General features: G+C 38.3%; 1 pseudogene; it reads right to left on the reverse strand.

The window, feature by feature from the left end:
• Positions 1–4,485: 4,485 nt before the first annotated feature.
• On the reverse strand, positions 4,486–4,594 carry LOC128112327 (uncharacterized; annotated as a pseudogene).
• Positions 4,595–9,663: the final 5,069 nt, after the last annotated feature.

Here is a 9,663-nt window from a genome sequence, read left to right on the forward strand (position 1 = left end):
ATTTATTTGCTGTTCTCCTGGGATACAGGGTCTAACTCCTTGGCAAGACTCTAGGAGAAAGTGTTAACATACAGCTCCTTCGAAGCTTGGAAAAAAACACAAAGATTTGCTCTAAATGAAGCAAAACAGTATAGAGCTATTTTGTGACAAATCTCTAGATGATGATCAATAGGTTAAGAGAAATGAACATACCAGAAGCTATCTGTATAGTACATATGGTTACAAACTCTAGATGACAGTGTGGTAGAGAACTAAGAAGGCATTCTGTTTGCCAATGCACCAAGGACTGCACTGGTGGGAGAAATCCAGTATCACTAAGAACTTCAAGGGTTTGTACCATGACAGGAGGGGATGCTATTACAAAAGTGGAAATTAAGATGATTTAGGTTAGATCGTAAGTAGGCTGTACAAAGTTACTATACTTATATATAAGTTTGAAATGTTGACAAAAGACCTAACCTTCAGAGAGCTATGAAATGATTAACAGGATACAATATTCCTAGGTAGAAAGGTAAAGAGGCAGCTAACAGGGACACTGATTAATTTATATCACAAAAAAATAAGTGAAAGATTTGTGAGTATGAGGTCAAGGAGACTTGTTTCAATAAAATGACAATCTCTTATCCAATTTCCAGACCTGAGCCAAATCTTAGAATTAGAATCCAATGACTGAAGGAGTGATTAAGCCTCTAGGAGAGATGGCGCTACAGGCTCATGGTTAATGTGTAGGGCAGTAATACCCCTCCCCAGTTATTCTCCCAAGGGGACATACAGATATTTATTAATGAAATCATATGCTAGTTAAAGAGGAATAGCTACACAGTTCAATGACTCTTGGACACAGCATCTAAGGTGGCAATTATTCACAAGACCTGAAATGTTGTTATAGTCTGACAAATTAAAATAGGGATGGTGAAAGTTGGGATATAAATGGAGCTCTTGGCAAGTCTGTCTCTAGTAAGTTCTCATTTCTGCTTCCAGACATGTAAGTCATACAACTTAAGGACTATAAGTCAGGACAGGTGTCTGAAGTGAGTGAAAGTGCCCGGACACCTCCAGTAAAACTCATAAATAAAAGCAACATGGAACTCAAGCAGTAAGAGCAAAGATGAAGGCCTAAAGGAGACAGAGTTGCTTGCATTAGTTTTGCTACTTATATAATATAAATATCTTTATATTATTTGACTTATCAGTCTGGTGATATGAAAACACTTGGGTCATATGGAATGTAAGATTAATTGCTAAATGGGCACCAGAAGTAAGACAAGTTGCTAAACAGTCTTATTAATAAAAAACCCAGAGCCAGATAGTGGGATAAAACTGAGAGATCAGAGGAATAGAACAAGCCACAGGCAACCTCACCTTACCAACTCCCCAGCCTCCAGAGAGAGCTACATCCTGTATACCCACACCTATATCCTTTCTGTGCCCTGCCATCTCACTTCCTCTCTCCACCCAGCTACATCACTTCCTCTTTCCACCCAGCTCTATCACTTCCTGTCTGTCTGTACAGACCTCCAGACCTCTATGGTTAACTAGCACTGAGATTAAAGGCATGTGCCACCATGCGTGGCTCTGTTCCCAGTGTGGCCTTGAACTCATGGGTCTCTGCCTCCTGAATGCTAGGATTAAAGGCATGTGCTACTACTGCCTGACGTCTATGTTTAATATAGTGGCTGGCTTTTTCCTCTAATCCCCAGATAAGCTTTATTGAGGTGCACAAAAATTAAATATCACCACAATAGAATGCTAGTAGACTCCTATAAAGTCAGCAAAATGGTCCAACAGCAGCTTTTGGCCAGGGTCTCTTATCATTGCTGGAACAGATTAACATAGCCTTAGGTGTGTGTGCTATGAGCCCATGGATCTGGCGAGTGACTTATTTTCCATCTCAGTCAAAATGAAAAATTAAAGCCCATTAACATTCACATGAAACAGGACGTCAAAGTATTGACCCAGGCAACTTTGACTATCTAGCCCTCTCTCATAATATAGTCCCAAGGGATAATAACTATCTTCATATTCTGTACTATACCACATTGTTCCATTATCTTGAAGTCTCATGTCAGTGGGAGCAAATGAGGACAAATTGCCAAGTATTCTGTAGACCCCGATGTGTGCTGTTCAGTTAGCCACATTATCTTCAAATTCCAGGCTTGCATGTCATTGTAGCAACTGTGCACATCTTATTCATGTGAAATATCTTCAGAGGTAGGGGGTATATACTAAAACCTATACTTTGTGAGCTTAAACTTCTAGTTTTCAGAGGGATGATGCTACCACTAAATAATATGGTAAAAGTCCCATTATATTTTAAGGGATGCTTGGTCATCCAATTGCTTTGGATTCTCTGTATCAAAGACCAAGAGAATGTCAGGAGGAAATCAGTTGTGCTGTGTTCTGTGAACAGTGAAGGATATGTATGGCAACCTTATGGTATAAGGCAGAATCTTTGAGTACATGCCCATCTCTGCTCAATTTTGAGGTTCCAGTACTCACAACCTGAAAGTTGACATGGTGACTGGAGACTTAAGACTGAGAGTCTCGGTCATCTCACCCAACATGCTACTTGGAAGAGCAGATACATTCGCTAAGGATGAGAGGAATCTAGAATGAACAGCAGGGGACAAAAATGATTTTAAAAAATGAGTTACAATATAGAGGTAGCAATACAGTAGGAACTGAAATCTGTTTCAGCATGATTCTGTCTGAAAAAGGTCCCAGCCATAATCCTGGAAACGGTGGGAGGAATAAATAATAGAAAGCAAGCAGGTTGAGTGGTGTATAGGACACAGAGGTGGGTTTGATTTCTTGTCATTCTTACATCTCCAATATCATTTCATATTGTTTTGCTCTTCCATTGCATTTTAGCTACATTTAGTTCTTTTACCCACTCGCTGCACCATTCAGGCTTGTTGAACTTCTTACTTGTTCGGCCTGTTCTCTTACTGCAGCTTTCCTCCATTAGTTCTCAGCTAATCTCTCTTAAAAGTTTTACAAGATCACACTATCTAAAATGGACCTACATAATTTTATAACACCTAATGCCATATGCTAATCATGTTGTTTATTTACTTGCTGCATCTTTCTTCACTTATGTGTAAGTTCTGTAAGGACAAGGGACAAGCACATATCTGCATTTCCATCACTGGTGATGGGCGTATATGAAGCATGCAGAAATAATTATTTCATTTGACAAAAGACTTGATTTAAAAGATTAAATAAATTTTAATGGGAGTTAGAAATGAACATTTTTAATATTCAACCAGAACATGATTTTGATACAAATTCTCATATTACATGTGGAACAGAGCAATGTTGTGGTTAGGAAGTTAAGAAAGCAAATTTTCACTTATTTCTCATGAAGTATTTTATGATAATAATAATCTTATGTTTTTTTTGATCAGTTTGCCATATGCCAGTTCTGTATATCAACTATCTGTGTTCTCTGTCTCTCTTGTGATGCTCACAGTAAGCTTGCTGCTGTTCCCATTTTACCAGAAAGGAAGCTGAAGCTCATAGCAGTCCATACTTCATCAGGCTTTATATATCTTAAGTAGTTTTGGGACTAGAACTCATGTCTGCTGTAACCAGATCAAGGCTTTCTAACATCCCTGCTGTCACATCTGTTGTTTAACATTAATTTGGGAATATTGCTTTCTGGTCCTCTTCTCATTTCTCTCCTCCCTCCCCTCTTGTCCTTAACCAGGAAGAAGTCATTACTTTAGCCAGATGGCAGCCAGATCACACCTCTTGAGAACAAACTAACTGCCTTTATTCTAAATGGCATATAAATCTTAATGTTTAAATCACCCTTTCAACATAGTGCCAGGAAAAAATACAGGGGAAATGATTGAATATATCGCAAACAGTCATAAATCCCTTAGTGTGGAAAGGTTTGAAGCTTTCAAAACTGGAAAGGATATTTCAGGCTGTAACACATCTTGCTTCAGACTGCAAGCTGAAAGACAATGCCTTCTTAGAAAAAAAAGGAGTTTGAGGAATCACAGATGATATTTTTGAGAGCTCATGATTTCAAATTGAATTTGGCCATCTTGCCAAAGCAACATCTTCCCGGGACATGAGCTTTTACCCTCCTGTGTGTCGTCATGAGTGTGTGTCTGCTCCACAAATGTACTTATCAGATGTTTTCTTGTTGTGACGACCAATCAACTTCTCCAAAAGAATGCTTTTATTCTCAGAGCTCCATCTTCTTTGCTCAATTAGACTCCTATTTGGCCTGAACAAGTGTCCTATTGGGGAACATTTTGTTGTAACCTGGATTTTTGTCAAAGGAGTCAACAACAACAGCAATAACAACAACAACAAAAATAGTTTCAGGGTTACTGCTTAAATCATAACTTAAACACAGGATACCATGCTTTGTTTTCTTTGTTACTGTTGTAGCATCAACTAGATGAGGAGACCTGGGAATTAACTGGTAACAATGATGGTTATAAATAAAAGTAGATGGCAACTAAACAAAGAGACTTCTATTAATGTGTAAGAAGCAGAGAACTGTAATGTCAGAACTTTGTTAAACTGATAAAAACAGATAGTATACTTGATCTTAGCCAAAATGCTGGAAAGATATATATAATTTATTTATTTTATATATATATGAATAATTTAAATGTAATCACCATGTAATAAAGTAAAGAATGCCCAACTAGACATCTTATGTCACAAATTAAAGCCTCCAGTGCCAGGAATAGATTTTAGTTTGTTGAGTCATTCATCAAAGGGATTCCACAGGCTTCCTCCCAACATCGCAAACTATTGCTAACACTATTGCTCTTGTCAACCTGATGATAAGTCTCTATTGCTGAAGACACCACTTATGTCATAGGACAGGGAGAAATAAAGCTGGTGCCCAACTAGAAGCTTCACCTCTACTGACAAGCACTCATGATTCTGGGAGATGCTCTTCATGTTACCAGAAGAGAAAGGCAATCAGCAATATCATCCAGCTAAAAACCCTGAGGCCTGCCAGGCGGTGGTGGCGCACGCCTTTAATCCCAGCACTTGAGAGGCAGAGGCAGGCGGATCTCTGTGAGTTCGAGGCCAGCCTGGTCTCCAAAGCGAGTTCCAGGAAAGGCGCAAAGCTACACAGAGAAACCCTGTCTCAAAAAAAAAAAAAAAAAAAACCAAAAGAAAACCCTGAGGTCTACAAGAGAGATCTTCCTGCATTAGTGGCACAAATGTCATGAGAGTAACCAACCATTATTAAAAATTGGATTTGGGGCCTACTCCATGAGGTGGAATCCATTCCTGACACTGCTAAAGTGGATCATAACCTGAGACTAGATAGGTCATGAGCCTATCTAGGAAAAACCTATTACTATTATTCTACTAAAGGAACATAGCAATAAAACAACTTCTATTGATGTACTGCTATACCCATAGATCAATACCTCATTGAACTCTCATCATAGAAGCTTCTTTGTGCAGTAGATGGTAATTAACACAGTACCTTCAATGGGACAATATGCAGAGAGTGAGAGACTTTGGGGCATTCAGTCGTAAATGGGAGGTCTTTATCAAAGCCCTCCTTTCAAGGCTCAGAGATCTAGGTAGGAGAGGAGGTTTAAAAAAAAAATTAAGAGTCAGAGATGGAATACTCCAAAAAAAAAAAAAAGACTCTCAAAGGCCATGGTGTTTATCCCATCTCATCAGTTTGTTTTTGCCAAGAAAGTAAAGGCCCAAAGAAGTAATTTTCCAAGTCTTTTATGCCTTTGTCATCTTGGTATTGTCTGGCAGTGTTCTTTGGCTGATTAACATTCTAATGTTGTACTTAATGATCTAAGTATATATTATTTAATTGTGTTCAGACTAACTCTTTATCAAGGATTTGGGGTTCATACCAGAACATTCTAGTCCCTTGGAAGCACTGAGGCTTGCTGCTTCCCCAAGAAGCACTACTGTTTGTCTCCCTTGGATAGTCATAAAAGTCCACCAATACAAGGAAGGTTAAGGTGAGTTTTCAGTTTAGTGTGAGTAGAAAAAAATCAGCCTTTAAACAACACCTAGCTATTTTAAAGTCATTTTCTCTAAGCTTTACTTGGAATTTTCACATATTTCTGGACATTTATGGGACTAAGTGGGTTTTCTCTCTCATTTGCACATTTTGCTCCTCACTCTTTGCTGTGATCTCTTCGATTGCACCACTGGGTTGCTCCCTTGTTTATCTTTTACTTCATTTTCTTAACTGAAGTTTGAAAAATGACACAGGACTCACCACGGAGCTCCCCCTCTTCCATGGCTGGGTAGCTTTCTTTAATGGAGCAATTTTTCCAGCTTAGCTAAAAATGAATCAAGTGTTGGGGTTTCTACCACTTCCCCTCGATGACTTTCCACAGACTGACAGATCTCATTATGTGGTTATTTTCCTCCTAATGCTCTTCCTACATTTTCTTTTGCTCCATTTAATCCTGTTTCTCTTAGTTATGCCCATTTGGTTACCCTCCCCACTTTTTACTCCATATCTTCAGGGGGCTCTTATTTCTCCTTAGTCACTACTTGGCTCGATCATCCAATCAGTTCTTTCACTGTTTCCTGTTAACCATGTCTCTGTCTTTTTAAATCTCTTTCTGTATTTGTATTCAGAACTTTTCATAATTTTCTGACTACTTTGAAATGAAGTGGTCCAGATGGTATCATCAGACTTGTTGTCTCTTAAAAACTTCAAGTTGATACACACTCCCACCGCAGGGCAGGAGCAATACAGGGCCTTGGTTCCTTATAGCTTCAGTTTTTACATTAAGCAGTAGGGCTTCTTCTGGCTGCCTCTTCCACAAACTCTCATGCACAGTGCTCAGCACAGTCAGGAAAGAACCGATAATACTGTATATGGGAAAAGGCACCATGATACACATCATCTAGAAACATCCAGAAAGATGTATTTTTTCTAAAACAGGGATACAATATTTGAAGATAAAAAATTTTAATTAAAAATATAATTTTCCTTTTCCATTTTTGTATACCTAATTTTTCCTCCCAATATACTTTCAAATTCTAAGTTCATTCTGTCTAGCCAGTGTTGGAAACATTTGAACATCATGTTCTAAAAAGCAGATCATTTCTTTAGAAATGCTATATATTAGTAATATAAATAATGTTGATGTGAGAAAAATGTAGTGAATATAATTTCTGTGTTTCTAGACACCACAAATGCCCCATTGATCTCCTGGGTGGTCACTGCATGATTCAGATTCCACTTCTCACATCAAACTCATTTTTTTCCCTTTGTGAATGACTATTACCACAAAATTTACTTTATGTTTCTTTCTTCTTTTATTCTTATTGCCACTTACTCCTGATACTTTGCCGGGTCACATGCAACTACTAGAGCAAGTGTTTTTTTTTAAATAACATTTTTCTTTGCTCACTAAAATCAGAAATTATAAAACTACAAAAGGAATACTTGTTCACCTAGAATGTATTTAGTAAGTACTTTCTGGAATCATAGACAGAAGTCAAATAATAAAATAAGAATGCACAGGATTTAGTTAGATGGACCTAGGATAGATATTTATCTCTGCTTTACCATGTTACCAAAAGCAAGCTCTTTAGTCTCTATGAACCAGTTCAATCATATTATTTTTCATATATTCTTTTATTTCCTCCCTCCATCTAATTTAGAAGTATGATTATTCATCTTCTTTTTACTAGTGATTACTTTCTTATCTGTAACAATTATCTAGCATATCTAGCATGTACAAGATCTGGGTTTGATCCTCAACAGGAAAAAGGTATTAATGGGAACAGATACCTCCACAGAGTGGATCAAATTAAATAACGTGGAGGACACACTTTTTAGCCTTAGGGTTACCCTTCTTTTTCTATTTTTATTTCTTTAGTGTCATGTATTGGAGGGTATGAGTATGCTGATGCAGATGCAGATGCATGTGAAGGCCAGAGGAGGTCATATGGTGTCTTCCTCTATTGCTCTTGAGTTCATTGCCTTGAGACAGAATCTTCCATTGAGCTGAAAGCTGCTGTTTCACCTGGGATTGCTGAGCAGCTGGGTCTTAGAATCCGCGTGTCTTTGTCCCCCAGGGCTGGGGTGAGAGGCACATACCTAGATGTGTATATGGTGGCTGGGGAGTTAAACTCCCTGGTCCTCTTGCTTTCAGAGCAAGGCTCTTACCCATTTCCTCTGCCCCAGGTTACCATTTTAACTACACTGGCCTTCCTGGCCATAGGTCTCCTCTAGAGTTACTCTTGTAATGTGAATGAAAATCCCAATTGAACAGTACAAATTTCTGTGGGCACTACTGATACTGGCTTTCACCTTGGAAGTGCTTCTGACATCCTGGTGAAGGCACTGATGTTTGTACTCTTCTATTCAACTACTAATGCATTTCCTAGGATTCCATGTGGTAAGGCTGGGGTCGGAACCTCCCTGTTGTGACTGTTATGTCCAAATTTGCCAATGATACATCTAAAATAGTATTACAGAAACGAATATGAAGGACTCTTGCAGATGTGTTCTTTACAGCATTTGTGTTATTTCTTTTTGCTGTTTCCCAGGGGAGTCAGTGTCTGAAAGCTGGCCATCAGAATACTTCCTCTTGTAGTTGTATCATCAACCTCCAATACACATGGTTTTTTTTTGTTGTTGTTGTTGTTGTTTGTTTGTTTGTTTTTATTTGAAATATCTTCTATGGTCATGGCTACGGTAGATGCAATTCCTGTCATCTCATGTGGGACTGTTAGCTCCATGGCACTGTAATACCCAGTGTTTGTGAAGTCCCAGACTATATTCCCAGGTGGTGTTGAGGTTATGTCATGTGGAAAAGCAGGCAAATACTGAATGCTTGTAACCCATCATATTGTGCCATAGGACAACTCTGTGGAGTAATTTCTCTTCTTTCTCTTTTATGTAGGTTCTGGGAATCTAATTCACAGCACAGCAAGCCCTCTATCCACAGAACTATCTTACTGGCTCTACTCTCTTTAGTTCTTACATTTAGATGTTTTTTCTTTCTTTGGCTTAAATTCTCTCTCTCTCTTTCCCTCTCTCCCTCCCTCCTCCCCCCTCTCTCTCTCTCTGGTGTGTGTGTAAGTGTGTGTGTGTGTGTGTGTGTGTGTGTGTGTGTGTGTGTGTGTGCTGTGCGTGTGTGTCTGTCTGTTTTCTGCCTCTATCTTCCTCTTTATCTTCCTGTGTGTCTAATTTATCATCTTTGTTAGTATTCTATTCTTTTTCTGCCATTAATTTTGCTTCCATTGTTTTGATTGTTGCCAACATTATCTCATAGACAACCATGCCCATGTTTTTATCAATAGGTATTGGCTAGACAATAAATGATGGCTTAAGGTGGTATCATTCTCCAAAGAAAAAAGCCTTTTTTCAGGTAATTTGGTAAATTGAAATTTTCTTTCTGGTGCTCCAGTGGTACAATCAGCTAACATGCAGTAAGTGCTTTTTTAAGGCATTTCAAAGAAAGGTGTTCTTTTTTTAACTTGAATAAATTATGAATGGCTTGAATTTCTTTGGAGTGGTATTAACAAAATAGTCAGATTTCTTTTGTTTGTTTTAACAGAGCAGCATACAGCCAGCTATATTTTGACCTTGTACTCTAAAAGATTCACCTTACTGTTTGGCCGGTTATCTCATACAATTCATGGCTATGATGTTTAAAATTTGTGTTTTATGCTTCA

This window comes from Peromyscus californicus, unplaced genomic scaffold, assembly GCF_007827085.1.
Source record: "Peromyscus californicus insignis strain IS unplaced genomic scaffold, ASM782708v3 Scaffold_16__1_contigs__length_79575227, whole genome shotgun sequence".
In the NCBI taxonomy this organism is placed as follows: Eukaryota; Metazoa; Chordata; class Mammalia; order Rodentia; family Cricetidae; genus Peromyscus; species Peromyscus californicus.